This window comes from Tetrao urogallus (genome assembly GCF_951394365.1).
Source record: "Tetrao urogallus genome assembly, chromosome: 6".
NCBI lineage: Eukaryota > Metazoa > Chordata > Aves > Galliformes > Phasianidae > Tetrao > Tetrao urogallus.
The window spans coordinates 54,552,639-54,565,853 of NC_136819.1; the positions used below are offsets into that span (position 1 = coordinate 54,552,639).

Consider the following 13,215-nt stretch of genomic DNA (forward strand, 5'->3'; position numbering starts at 1 on the left):
AGGAAAGTAGCAGTATTGTTCGTGTAGACATTTTGTCTGCAATGGGAGATCGGAAACTTCCCATGGTGTAACGCCACGTTTCACCCAGGCTCCCACTGGCGATCCCTCACTGAGCTTCAGTTCCCTGGGGTTCCTCAAGATGCACCTACTGCCTCAACTGGGAACTCAGGATTCCTCATGTGGGCCACTGGGTTAAAATTAACTAAGCAGGAAAAAAAAGAGAAAAAAAAAAAAAAAAAAAAAAAAAAAGGCAGTAGAAAGGGAAAGCTGCTAATTAAGTTTGTGGTTGGGGGCAACGACCTTCCTGAGATGTCCTGTCATGGATCCAGGCTGAACTCTACAGGTCAAGATTTATATTGACAAGGCTTTGTGCTTGCGATGGAAACAGTAGCTGTGGCCTTTCTGTACTGCTCAGCAAGGCAGGAGGAGCTCCTGGTAGTGCTGTGCCAGTGTTGGAAACAAAACGTTATGGAGAAAGTTCTCAAGTCAGCCATGAGTCACTGCAACGTGCAGTCACAGCACATTCATTTCTGTGCCACAAGATACTGCCACAGCATCAGAACCAGGCAAACACACATTTTAAAAAGCAGGAAGAGAAAGGTTAAAAATTTCGTTTCAATATTCCTACATGTTTTGTTCTGGGTTTTTTTTGAGATACAAATGCAGGGTCTCTTTTTACATTGCTAGAAGTTGTCAATTTCCAACCCATTCAAGTTCATGAAAATAATACACTCTGTAACTATGCGGATGTGGGCAGATAACATCCATTGTAAGAAACCAATGCTTGAATGAGACATTCCGATTTAACGATCATTGCATCTCCAACCAAAGTGAATGGGAAATACATATCAACAGCATTTCACATGTGTACACCCTCATCTGGTGAGTGAAAAGTCTCACTCTTTCCAAATCCTGAGGAATTTTGTTCCAGCCAGAGAAAAGAAAATTCAGTTTCAGGCAAAGATCAAAACCTTGATAAATATTTTTGGAAATTACTTGTGTGTGGAAAAAGGGAGCAGCTCAGATTGCAGGAGCCACATCTCTGGAGGGCATCACCAGAACAGCTGCTCGCAGAGTTGCCATTGGTGCATTCCTGACACTTTTTTAATGAGAGCAACTCCTGCTGACATTGGCCAAGAGGCACAGGAAGGCTCCTGACAAACAGACCGGGCTCATCACAAGTCCCTTTCCACACCATTCACATTGCTGCAGATGTCCATCTCTGTCTGGGAAATCCTGGTAGGACAGGATGAAAATATTTCATCCGTCCTCCTCTGTGGGATTCCCGATGTGCCAGAGGTTGCAAGGGATCACGATGGCTATTTGCTCTCACAGCAGTCAGCTGTTCAGCACAGGTGAGCTGCATCTGGACACTGAGAGGCTGACTGGTCAGCGTGCCAACTGCATAGCAGGCACTGGTCTAAATATTAGGGGAAAGACACAGAGCCGCAACAGGATCCTTCAATGAGATGCATACTGCAAAAACACCACACCAAGTTGTCCCAGAGAGCAAGGCTGCATACAAACACCATCCATCCTTGGGCTGCCAGCATGCTCCTCTATGGCACCCAAGGGCTACAACTGGCAGCTTAGGCAAAGCTCCTTTTGAACGGCATCCAATCCAGACTTACAGATTTCAGACATCCCGTCAGTGAGTTGCTCCAATAGGCAATTACTTTCACCGTTAAACACAGGCAGCTCATTTCTGGTTTATCAAGCACAGTCTCACAGTGCTCTTACTCTCCTTGGACTTCCTCATTCCCATCCCAGGCCAAGGTGTGAATGTTAGGAAGCATCGTGTGCTTTGGCATGGCAAAGTGACTGCATCTTTTTGGACCTGGCCTGCACATTTACCCCAAGGAGAACGTGCAGCTGTGTGACAGAGCTCATTTGTTTTCCTTTCCCAAAAATCACAACTTTAGCTGATGGGCTTTAGCAACATGGATTAAATTCCACTTAGCAACGGGAAAAATACACAACTGCCTGTTGCAACTGCCCTATAGCTGCTTGGCCTTCAGGTATAGGTTTTTTCTTACAAACTAGATTTTCCTCTTGACTTGGGAATTGGCTTGAGCAAAGGACAAGAGTCACAAGACGTATTTCCCAGCTGAATCTTAGCCAAACTCCACAAGCACATCAGCTCTGTAGGTATTCTGGATGTACAGCAGCTCAGGGCGGGCTGTTTCCTGCTTGTGCAGCCCCACACAATTACATGGGGGTCCCAACACTGAGCACAGCACACATCTGAGCAGAGGGGCTGCAATGGAAGGCAGTAAAAGTTTACCAATAAAAAACATCGCCCTTTATCTTTGCACTGAAGTTGGGCTAAGATGCATTTACAGTAAATGTTGCTGAAGTTAAAAGGTTCAGTGTGACCAATTCAGGCAGCTGAAATCCTTCTGACCAGCAGCATCCCCTTTTTGTGTCTCTGTCCCATGCCATTGCACAAATGACTGCTATAGTGTCATGCAACTTCAGACATCACAAGACACAGTAACTATTACTTAGGACTTAGACGGCACTTTTACAGATCCACAAACCATCTCACATCTATGAGGTAAGATTCATAAATTTCCTGTATTCGACTAGACAGCCAGACCTACCTCTTTCCAGCATCAGCAGACATTTATTAGCATGCTAAAACCAAAATAAAGGCACTAGGTTCAAGATTCTGCCTTTGCATTACTTTCTCCTGACAAACCTAAGACTGACGTTGTGGTCATGGGTAAGTATTTCTAATTCCCTTTGGATGCTGTAATGTTTGTGTAAAGGAAACTGACAGCATCCAAATGGAGACAGAGAAGGCTTCCAAGAACACAGACAACAGATTTTCCTACCTCTTCTCCCTCCCACCCTCTATCTTCATGGCATAGAAGTCTTTCTCTGCATTTATTCTAGGCACTAGAGCTGCCTATTACATCTTGGAATGTATGGAAACTCAAAAAAAAAAGCCCCCCCAAAAAAACAACCACCACCACCAAACACTGCTCATTAGAACTAATCCATCTGCTTATCCATATAACGTTCTGTAGAAGATTGCACTGAAATGGATTTGTGAGCAACTGACTTCCATTTGTGTACAGTATGGTTTTAGTTTGAACGAATAGGACTGAGTTGTGAGGGGTGTGTCAAACAATGTTTTTGTGCTACAAATAAAAAGGATTGATTTTTTGTTGTTGTTGCTCTGAGAGCTCTAATTTTAAACAGTAATTTTTTAAAATAGGAGTCTTTTTTTTGTTTGTTTGTTTCAGACTATGGTGCAACATGGTGCTAAGAAAAACAAAACAAACACCAATTCACAGATTATATACATGGATGCAAAGAGCTGCCCTTGGAGTGGCAAGAAGCTTATCTCAAACAAAAACAGTAAAACCAAACAATGCTCTTCTAGGAAACATCACAGCCCACTTCAGTCTAGTAGAGCATTAGAGTTCGTACAGGGAGGCTTGGCAAATGCCAGGTATGTCAGCATTTGCCTGCTTGCAGAAAGAGGTTCTTTTAACACATCATGTCCAGAAAGTGCAGCTCAAGGTGCAGCATTCCCACTTCTTCCCATCCTCTCGTCTCTCTGGTGCCTGGTGCCAGAACTATACTGCCTTCCTGCACCTCCCTCCTTCTGCAGCAAAAGGAAAAACAAGCAGCAGCCTTCTCAGAAATCTGAAGTGCCAAAGAGGAGGAGAAAGCAGAATGACAACACCAAGAACGCACTAGTAGGGGAAAGAGAAGAAACAGTTATGCCACAAAAACATCCCCAGGCAAGAGACAGAAGCCAGAGATTGGGGTCATTAAAACTTGTCTGGGCAGTGCGAGCTCCTGTACTAGAGGTGGCTGGATGAGATGGCGTGGCGAGTCTTTCTGCTTTTTACATTTCCCTCTGCTTAGGAACGTCCCCAGGGCTGCTATCAGCACACTGACAGAACGCTCCAGATAACAGAACCAGCAGTATTTACGTGCTGAGTCTCATTGGCTCAACTCACAGCAGTGCTGCGTTTGGGTGCGACTCTCTGCCCATTGGATTGCACACGGATCTCACGGCAAGCGGGGACGGAGCTGCACAGCACGGGGTGCCAGCACACGACTGCTGCAGCTCGACCGTATGCAGCGCTGCAGAACTCAGCTCAAACTCCTCTTGCTGCACTGCACTTGAGCCTGTCATTATCCAAATGCTTGCAAGGAATGGTAAAACAATACTTTAAATTCCTGCCGTTTTTTAGTGTGAGCAATCTTAGAAAACTGCTTCGCTTTTAAACTCGTGACATTCTGCTTTTCTGTACGTATTTTCACGTTAATAGAATTTCCTTCAGAACAACATTAATGCGAATGTCCCAAGCAGTGCAGTCAGAGCCAAGAGCTGGGTTTTCAGTTTCCACCCTCCCCACTTTATTGATAAATCCGTGTCAGCAATGCTAATGTGGCTTTCTGATTCTGATTAACTACCTTGTTTGACTACAGTAATACTCAGGAAAAGGAGAATGAAACTGATAGATTTGGAGGGCTCAGTTAATATTATTTTAACCTTTACCCTCCCTGTCTTCCACAGCTTTTTTAAATAAACAAGAAAAATGTCAAAACTAAAATGCATAATTCCATTCCCTAGCCTAGAATTCCTACACCAGTGAGGTTTTTCCGAGCACTCAAATATCTGAAACCAACTGTTCTTTCTTCTGCTTTTGAAAACCAACAATAAATTCAATTTCTTTACACAATTGTGAGAAGTGCTAAGGGGATACCCCAGTAGCTAAGCAGAAAGAGAACAAATGATCTGACACAGAAACCATCAAAATCCATGCAATTTTTGCTACTGATCTCAAAATGAAGAATGCGACCATGTGTGGTAGGACAAAGATAAAGGACCCACACCCCACTTCCCTCGGGGGCCAATGATTTCAGATGCCTCTTACCAATACAACTAGATGTAGACTTTTGTTTTTCCCCCCCACGGTAATTTAATTTTGAATGCCAAAATGGATTTAAAAGCTGTGCTTTCTTTACGAATGGCAAGAACACAGCAAGAGATCATCAGCACAGAAGAAGCTGCTACCAAAGACGATCACGTATGTGGTCAGTTACATGAAAACCTGTATCTGGGAAGTTAACCACATAGTTGCATGTGCTCAGCTATACTTGCCTCCAAGCTTCTCCTTACAACTTTCTGACATAAATAATTACTTGACCAGACTTATCTTTAAGCTCCTGCCAAAAAGCCACATTTCTCTAATCTCTTGGAAGAAAGTCTACGCCCATTGCATAAGCTGAAATATAATTCTGGTTCAGTGCCAGAATCAGGATTTAGTGACTACTCTTTACAGAAAAGTCTTCTGCCCCTTTTTCCATTCGTGGATGACACTGTGTGCCACCAGCATCTCACAGCAAGCTGTCAAGCACAGCCATGACCCAGGGGACAGGCTGGATGTTTGTGGGACCGAGTCATGCATTCGTTTTCAGCAGCGACTCCACAGCTCTGGCAAGCTTTCCTCAAAATCTCTCAGCGCTCAAAGGACAGCACTGTACACAAGACAGCACCGTTTCTGGAAAGAGAGGATTAAAACACAATGACATTTTCATGCAGCTTGTGAGCCCACAGGTCAGCACCCTGGTTTTCAGGGCTCATTTCTCAATCTCGCTCAGCGTTGTTCCCAACCTGGTCTCAGCTCCGTTTAGTGCAACACATCATGCTTATCATGGCACACCAGCATCTTCTTTCCATAGCCCAGAGGCAAGCTTTGCGGAGGGTGACTTGGCGTCAATGTTCTGTGCAGTTTGCTCTGCTGTTTCCCAGTGTGCTATGTCAGTATTGCAGCGTGAAGCAGACTTGAGCAAACTTTTGTTATATTTCTACCATTAGACTTCTGGAGCCTCAATCATTTTGATTTGGCTCTCAGCTGAGCAAACGTTCTGCAGTAGCCAGTCTAATTACAGGATTATGGGCCTTAATATAATACGGCTTTAAATACTCACATTAAGGGCCTAATTTTTCAAGGGATGTGAAATAGGAATCAGTTTGACCAATGCCACTCTGTGCATCACAACACGTAAATTTCAGAGAACAGGCACACCATGGGGATCAGAGCACAGCAATAGCTGCACATCACTCACCAGCCAGCAACAATTGCTTGAGCCTGAGCGCGGCTGAACCTGCTGCTGCTCCTGGTGGGTTGCAGTGAAGTTGAGTGTTACGCTGATATGATGCCTCAATTATGCAAGAAAATAATTTAGCACTGTAACTCTGTGAATTCCTGGAGAACAATGGAACTTGTAAAACATAGCTGCTTTATTGGTGAACATGACAGCAGACCATGAGCAGCCAAATATCACTGTACCCGTCGCCTGTTCCTTCCTGGGACCCTCTGCAGCAGTTTCCTCAACCACAGATATCCCCAGCTACACAATTTCATTCTTAAGGAATGCAGGGTCTGAAGGATGGTTTTTAAAGAAACACTGCTTAGAATAACACAACTGAACAGAAAGCTGACCTCAGTCTGGAGAAGATGAGAAATTCCATGTGTGAAAATCTGAGACATATTCCCTATTTCGCTGAGCGTACAGCCTAGCCACAGATAAAGGTTGATAAAGATGCAGAGCACCACAACCAGAATGGCTTGTGTCTGACTGATAAAGAAATAAAGTGAGATTCCTCGAATAGCTAGATTTTAAGGAGGGACTGCTAGAAGTTGATAACTCTCTGGCAAAAGTAAGCATACAAGTTTTTATAGCAATGGGAACAAAGAAAGGAATGAAATATGAAAGGACAATAAAGGCAGATGGGAAGCAAGAAAAGAATAGGAAAAAGAGGAGAAGAGAAAGTCTGAATGAGCAATCAGCAAGGAGGAGGCACTCAGAACAACCTCAGCCCAAAAGCAGAAAAATGAAGACAGCATCCCCAGGCATTAGCATTACATGAGCCATCTTCAAAATATTTATGCTCTGCATTTACTATAAATTTTTAAATGAAAACTGAAACCTCTTAGCAACATATTTACAAATTACCGCTTTTAGAACAGAGTGGGAAGGAATTTATTTCCAGCCTTTTTTCTTACTTGCACGCAGAAAGCACTGCAAACGTAGCACACAGTTCATGCACCACTCTGTAAACACACATTTCATTTTATTAACAAATTAAATGAAACACTGGGGCAGAAGCAACTTTTTCATAAATACTCACAAAATTCACTCTTTGGTCCTTTTTGAGAGGTTTATTTTCTGTCTCTGTTTTAATTGCGTGTAGCAAAGTGACACCTGCACCTGAATTACAGAGAAGTAACAGCTTTCCAAGTGGTTTATACTTCCCATGGCACCTGAATCTCAGCAGAACTTTGCACAGGATCCCCAGAACTTCCCAGGACCAGCAGCTCCATTTTCAAGCTCTGGCTGCTTCTAGGAGCGCTGCACGAAGAGTCCCTCTGTGTACTCAGATACGGACACAGCCCTGCATGTGGTTCCAGGGGCTGCAGCTTTGTGGCTCCGTGAAGCACAACAACCAGAAACATCTAAAGCATCCCTAGAACAAGCAAAAAGGAACGGCTCCTGCTGTGAAAAATCTACAGGCTCACTCAGAGGAAAAGAGAAGCAGGCAGCAGAACAGCAACATAGTCACACGCTTATTTCACTTAGCCCTAGAAAAAGCCTATTTATCTATTTAAAAACATCAGGAGATGCCTCATCTGTTTTATCTCGTTCACTGGCTCCTTTGTGAGTCCCTTAGTTAGAACACTTATATTCAAATTTATTTTAATAAAAAAAAAAAAAAAACAACCAAGTGTTGCTACAGATTCTGAAATAGGAGACTGCTGTGAAAGCAACTGCAGCACAAACATCACATTTCCAGCGAGTTACAGAGGTTGCATGGGTATTTCCTGCTACAGGCTCATAACAAGACAGTTCTGCCTTAAAAACAACACTTCCATTGTAGGAAGAGTGATAAGCTCTGAAAATAAGTACTGGATGAACCGACACCAGCAGGATGCCCTAAAATTCAGAGGGAAATCACTCAGATGCAGCACACCAAAGATGGGGGCTTTCACTGCGCTCATATGCCGTGGTTCCTTCTTTCTTCACGGGGAAGCACCACAAACTAGCTGTACTCCAAGACAAGGGCAGCTCCGAGAACAAATATTAAAGCATTTGTTAATCAAAGGACTAAACATATGAAAGAAAAAAGGAAAGCTTTCCTGTGTGTTACTTCCATCAGGAAAATAGGCACTGAGCTCTCCACACACGATGCAAATGTCCAGCTCTGGCTCGGGGCAGCTGCTGTTCTGAGAAACAAACCAAAATGAGCTGATCATTTGAATTCCCTTAAAACTCAAAATATTGAGCCAAATAAAGCAAAGCAGAGCTTACTGCATGGTTTAAAAAGCCACGTCTAACATCTCTGTGCATTTAGAAATTATAATTTTACCTGTAGGAGAGAAAAAAAATTCAAGCTCGTTTTCTCCTCAACTCTGAACTACTAAGTCTGAATTTCTACATAAGAAGTAATAAAAATAGTTTGGTTTCTGGTAGCAATAACAAAAATGTGGGCAAGATTAATTCTTACACTTTTATGGCAAACAATCTAAAGCAGATGTTTGAGAATAAAAGCGAGATGTCAAAGTAGTTAATAGGGGCATTTCAAAACCAAACAACAAAACAACTTGCAGCTTTACATGCTTATATAAAACTCTAAATCACCTCAGCCAGCTTCCACCCTTAGCCCTTCTCTATCCTATGGAGCTTCACAGCTACCAAAAATGTTACATTCATGTCAAACACACTACAGGTCCATGTCTCCCAAAGGAAGATATCAGGACAGAAGTGAGCTTTGCTGATTAGAGATCAACTGCTGAATCAGGACCTTTGTGGTTTGAAATAAAGCGGAATAAAGTTCCCGACTTTAAGAGACAGAATATATTTTAAAGATATCTTTAAAAAGTTCAGCTTCTATTTACACTTCCTCTAGAATACTCCGTTTTAAGACAGAGATCAAGCTTCATGTTGTAAGGTCAGAAATCAACATATGCATTCCTGAGAATCAGACTTCAAATATCCATTTGAAGTTATCCACACTTTCTTGTTTGTGAGTTCAAAGAATTGCCGATCATAAAGCAAACTTGGAGACATTAAATCTTCCAAGTACAAATTTCACAAAAGACGATGCGTGCATGCAGGAGAATTGAGTCCTTCTACATTTAATATGGCAAAAGTTTGTGTAAGGTAACCATAAGCACACCCTTTTCAAATGAAACTAGCTTTTATTGTGAACACGAAAGACACTGTGTTAACTTAAAACACCATTCACTCAGATGTGCCTTCCAAAACGCCTTAAGCAGGATTATATTGATTTAAATAAAGTAAATTAGGCAAGTTTTTGCACTCAAGCTTCCCACTCAAACAGGATTTGCCGAGCCCTTTGAGTTTAATCAGCGGTACAATCACACAGGTACACAAGAGACTGAGTAAGCACATGCACATGCAATTCTGGACTCACCAGCCAAGCTGATTTTCTGGCCAGCTACGAAGAACTGCCTTCTGAGCTATCAGCCCAAATCTCCATCTACCTGGAAGCCATCCACCCAGCAACACTGGGCTGCTGTGCATCTGCTTTGCTGTTCCACTCCATTACACGAAATACTAACCCTTCCTTACCGGCATGGGGTAACTGATACCGTATCAGTGAAGTTAATGGGAGCAAATCAGAAAGCCTTGAGTACTGTGAATAATGGTATTTTGTTGCGTTTCCCTTCCCAAGAACAGGCAGTTGTGGGGGGGAGAGGGGGAGGGTGGAAGAAGGTATTCTCTACCCTGCCCCAATTTATTTCACCGCGAGCTGCTAAAGAAGCTCTCAGCACATTTATCTTTATACAGAGCGGGATTTTGCTTTTTTATTTAAGTCTCCAAGGTCTGCCAAGAAAGGTAATGAAAACTGTATTTTCAACAACAGATAGCTTTAAAAATTTTTTTTTAATCACCACCAGCTTATCTAGCTTTGCCCTAACTCTGGGTATATACCTTTTTCAATCAATAATGAACTGAAAGCCACGTTTTTGCCTTTAGCTTCACATTAATCTAGGGTCCTGTTTAAACCACAATACTGTATCAAGTTTTGTCTCTCCATCTCCTTTTCACAGCCACCACTGTGATGTTGAGATGCCTGTCACTAGGACAGAGCATTGCTACCTGCAGCATCTGAGAGACCTGCAAGGAAAGCAGCTCACCTTAGGAAGTTGTCTAATCCCAGACTCAGCTGCACAGGTGGCTGTGGCAGCCTGCCCTGGGGCGTTAGCAGAAGCTGGGAGTCACAGCAACTGCTTGCTGCTATCCAGACAAGGAAATTCAGACTTTGTTTCATCTTCCGTATCTTAGATTTAAATATACACTAAAAGGCAGCTACCCAGTATACTCTTTCAGTCATACAGCCAGCTAACTCACAGCAAACCAGCAGTTCTGTCATGATAACGCATCACAGAATGTACCTACATTTGCTTCTGTTGGATGTCAGTTTGCTTGTTATTATAATCTATAATGTACTTGGTTGTTTATAGTGTACATGCGCATTGCTTATTTAGTGTAAAGAATAACCAAGTCTCAATTGTAGCCACTTGTCATATATGCATATACCCTGATTCACAAGTAATCCAGCGCAGTAATTACGCAGTTCTTAACAAATGCTATCAGTGCACATCTTGCAACACCCTATAATGCCCCAATCCTGGGAGCATTTACACACAGGCTTCAGTCAAAAGCATTTCAAGCCAACAAATCTATTTGCTATGAGGAAGTTTCATCAGATGCTTATTTGGGGCTTAGACACAGATGCTAAGTTGAATCAACATTACCGAAAATTACTCATTTTAGGCACAGAAGGCAAAAGGAGCAGCCCATGCTGATTGCTTCGCCTGGATGGCGGCCTGCAAGTCCAGTCCAACAAAGGCCAGCAAGCCTAAACGTGACTGCGTAAGCTGAGCCCATCCGTTCCGCTGCAATTACCGACGGCAGGAAACACAATGGCCTAGGAAGCAGGGGCTTGCAGAAACAGGCCCTGAGAGAAGCAGCCTGCATCCTGACAGCGCCAGTCCCCACTCTGCGTCCCCTGGCAGCCCACGGACACTGCTTGAAAGCCACACTGGGCCCACAGAGTGCCGCCGGCCATTGGTAGCCCTCAGGGCTAAGCAAGGATGGAGTAACAGAGCCGAGGGTGAAGCCAGCATGAGGACGTGCTTGCTTCATTTCATAGCTTAAGGGTTCTCTGGGTCAGAACCAGGATGATCCCCATCTTATGTGATGAAGATCCTCTTCCAACTTCAGATCATCATTTTAACATGACTATCGCCATGATCAGGCTGGCTTTTCCACTAAAGCAGACTTGTGGAAGCTTACAGTAAGATGAATATTATGAGAGTATTCAAGTTGCTTGGGCCATTTTTGAAGCAAACACCCACTTCTGAAACTAATTAAAACATGCTTAGCCGTGCCACTTTAACTGCAGGTGGGCATAAAGAGAGTAATACACAGCAAGAGAGATTTTAAGAAGTAGACGGGGCTTCCGAGTACCTCCATAAGAGCAGTAATTCATTACAAAAAACACCTTCATTTTATTATCTGGGCCCCAATTCCATGGCCTACACAAATGGAGAAAACAGTTTCATTAGGGATTATATATAATTGGGGCCATTACTCTGATCAACTGTATCGAGCATCCTTAAGAAGCTAATTTACAGAGACAGTTTCCAAATTTCTCTGATTATGTCTTTAAAACATTCAAAAGAAGACAGTAGACAGTTATAAATCATACAGACGCACAGCCGCAGTAATCCATGCTATTTTAAGAAGTAGAAGAAGCGATTCACTGTAAAAGCCATTGAATTAACTGTATTTACTTCAGTGTCTTATTTGAATAAATCGTACCTCAGTGCTGTACAGTACATCTAACATGTCTTCATAGTAAAAAAAAAAAAAAATAAGAAATCACAAATGCAATGCAGACAAATCACAATCCTCTGCAAACTGACATTTGGGGCATCAATATGTAATGCACCTTAATCACATCAAACAACGTGAAAATCTGCTTTCTTTTGCAATCCACATCAGATTCATTTAATTTCTGCATTTACTGAACTGCACAAACGGTTGTTTGATGCAATCAGTTCAGTTCCATTTAAAGAATAACACATCACAGTGCTCTTAAGTCTTTTTGGAAATACCTCTGTTGCCCAGCAGCACAAGGCTTCCACCAGTTGCTGCTCCACATGCTATTGCCAATCAGCTGCATTTGCTGTAGCGCATTCCAAATTTTACTAATTAATCTCTACACTAAGCCACACCAATGGCTGGTTGCCATTTGAAATGATCATCATCTTTTATTTAAAGACATAGTGACCCTATGGTCAATCTCAGACCTTACTTTAAAACAAATTGCTCCCAGTTTCAGGGAACTTGATCCACTGCAATAACGAGTTGGCTTTGCTTGATTTTTTTTTTTTAACTGGACAGAGAAAGTATCCTGATGCAATTGTTAGTAATCTGAGTGTCTGTACTAAGCATACTGAATTATTTCAATGATAATTGGTAAGAATTGAGAAAACCTTACATTTTCATCTAGGAGTTACAGTCAGCAGAGGTTACGAGATGCAAACTCCTGGAAGAAAAGACCACTCGCTCTTGCAAAACAGGCTTTGAAGCTGTGTTTTAAAGACTCCAGCCCATTGCTACATTTCATATGAGGTTTTAAATATTGATTTCACACAGACCAATCGCTCACACTATTGTTACAGGCTGCTCTCATTCAGCAGTGCATGTGAGCTCTGTGACCTTCACAATGACCTCTACAAAAGCAGTTGTGCATTTTAGTGTGGTGTAAATCCTCACAGACAAGTCGAACCTGTTCTTTTTGGCATCCAGCCCTTCAGATGAATACTCTGCTGAGATTTATTATGAAAGGGGAACGAAGGGGCATTATTGCACAACAGCCATCCCTCTCATACAGAGAAGTTCTATCTTTTACAACTTCTAAAGGCTTTTAAATAAGCACATTTTCTTTATTACACTAAATACACACAATAAACACTAAATTGATCTTATTCTCCACATTTTCTGCAACTAAAATTCATTGTCATTTACCAAAATGTAGACATGCCCAGAAAAAGCGTGTATGCGAAGGTGTTTTCTCTTGTCATTAATAAATAATATTCATACTTCCTGTTACTGTACACGAGGGATTGGTGTTTCCTAACACACCAT

General features: G+C 42.4%; 1 protein-coding gene across 2 annotated transcripts in view; it reads right to left on the reverse strand.

The window, feature by feature from the left end:
* MNAT1 (MNAT1 component of CDK activating kinase) overlaps positions 1-13,215 on the reverse strand; it is a gene marked incomplete at both ends in the record, with an annotated part of 114,637 nt that overhangs the window by 35,966 nt on the left and 65,456 nt on the right. The gene's annotated exons all lie outside the window — the stretch shown is intronic.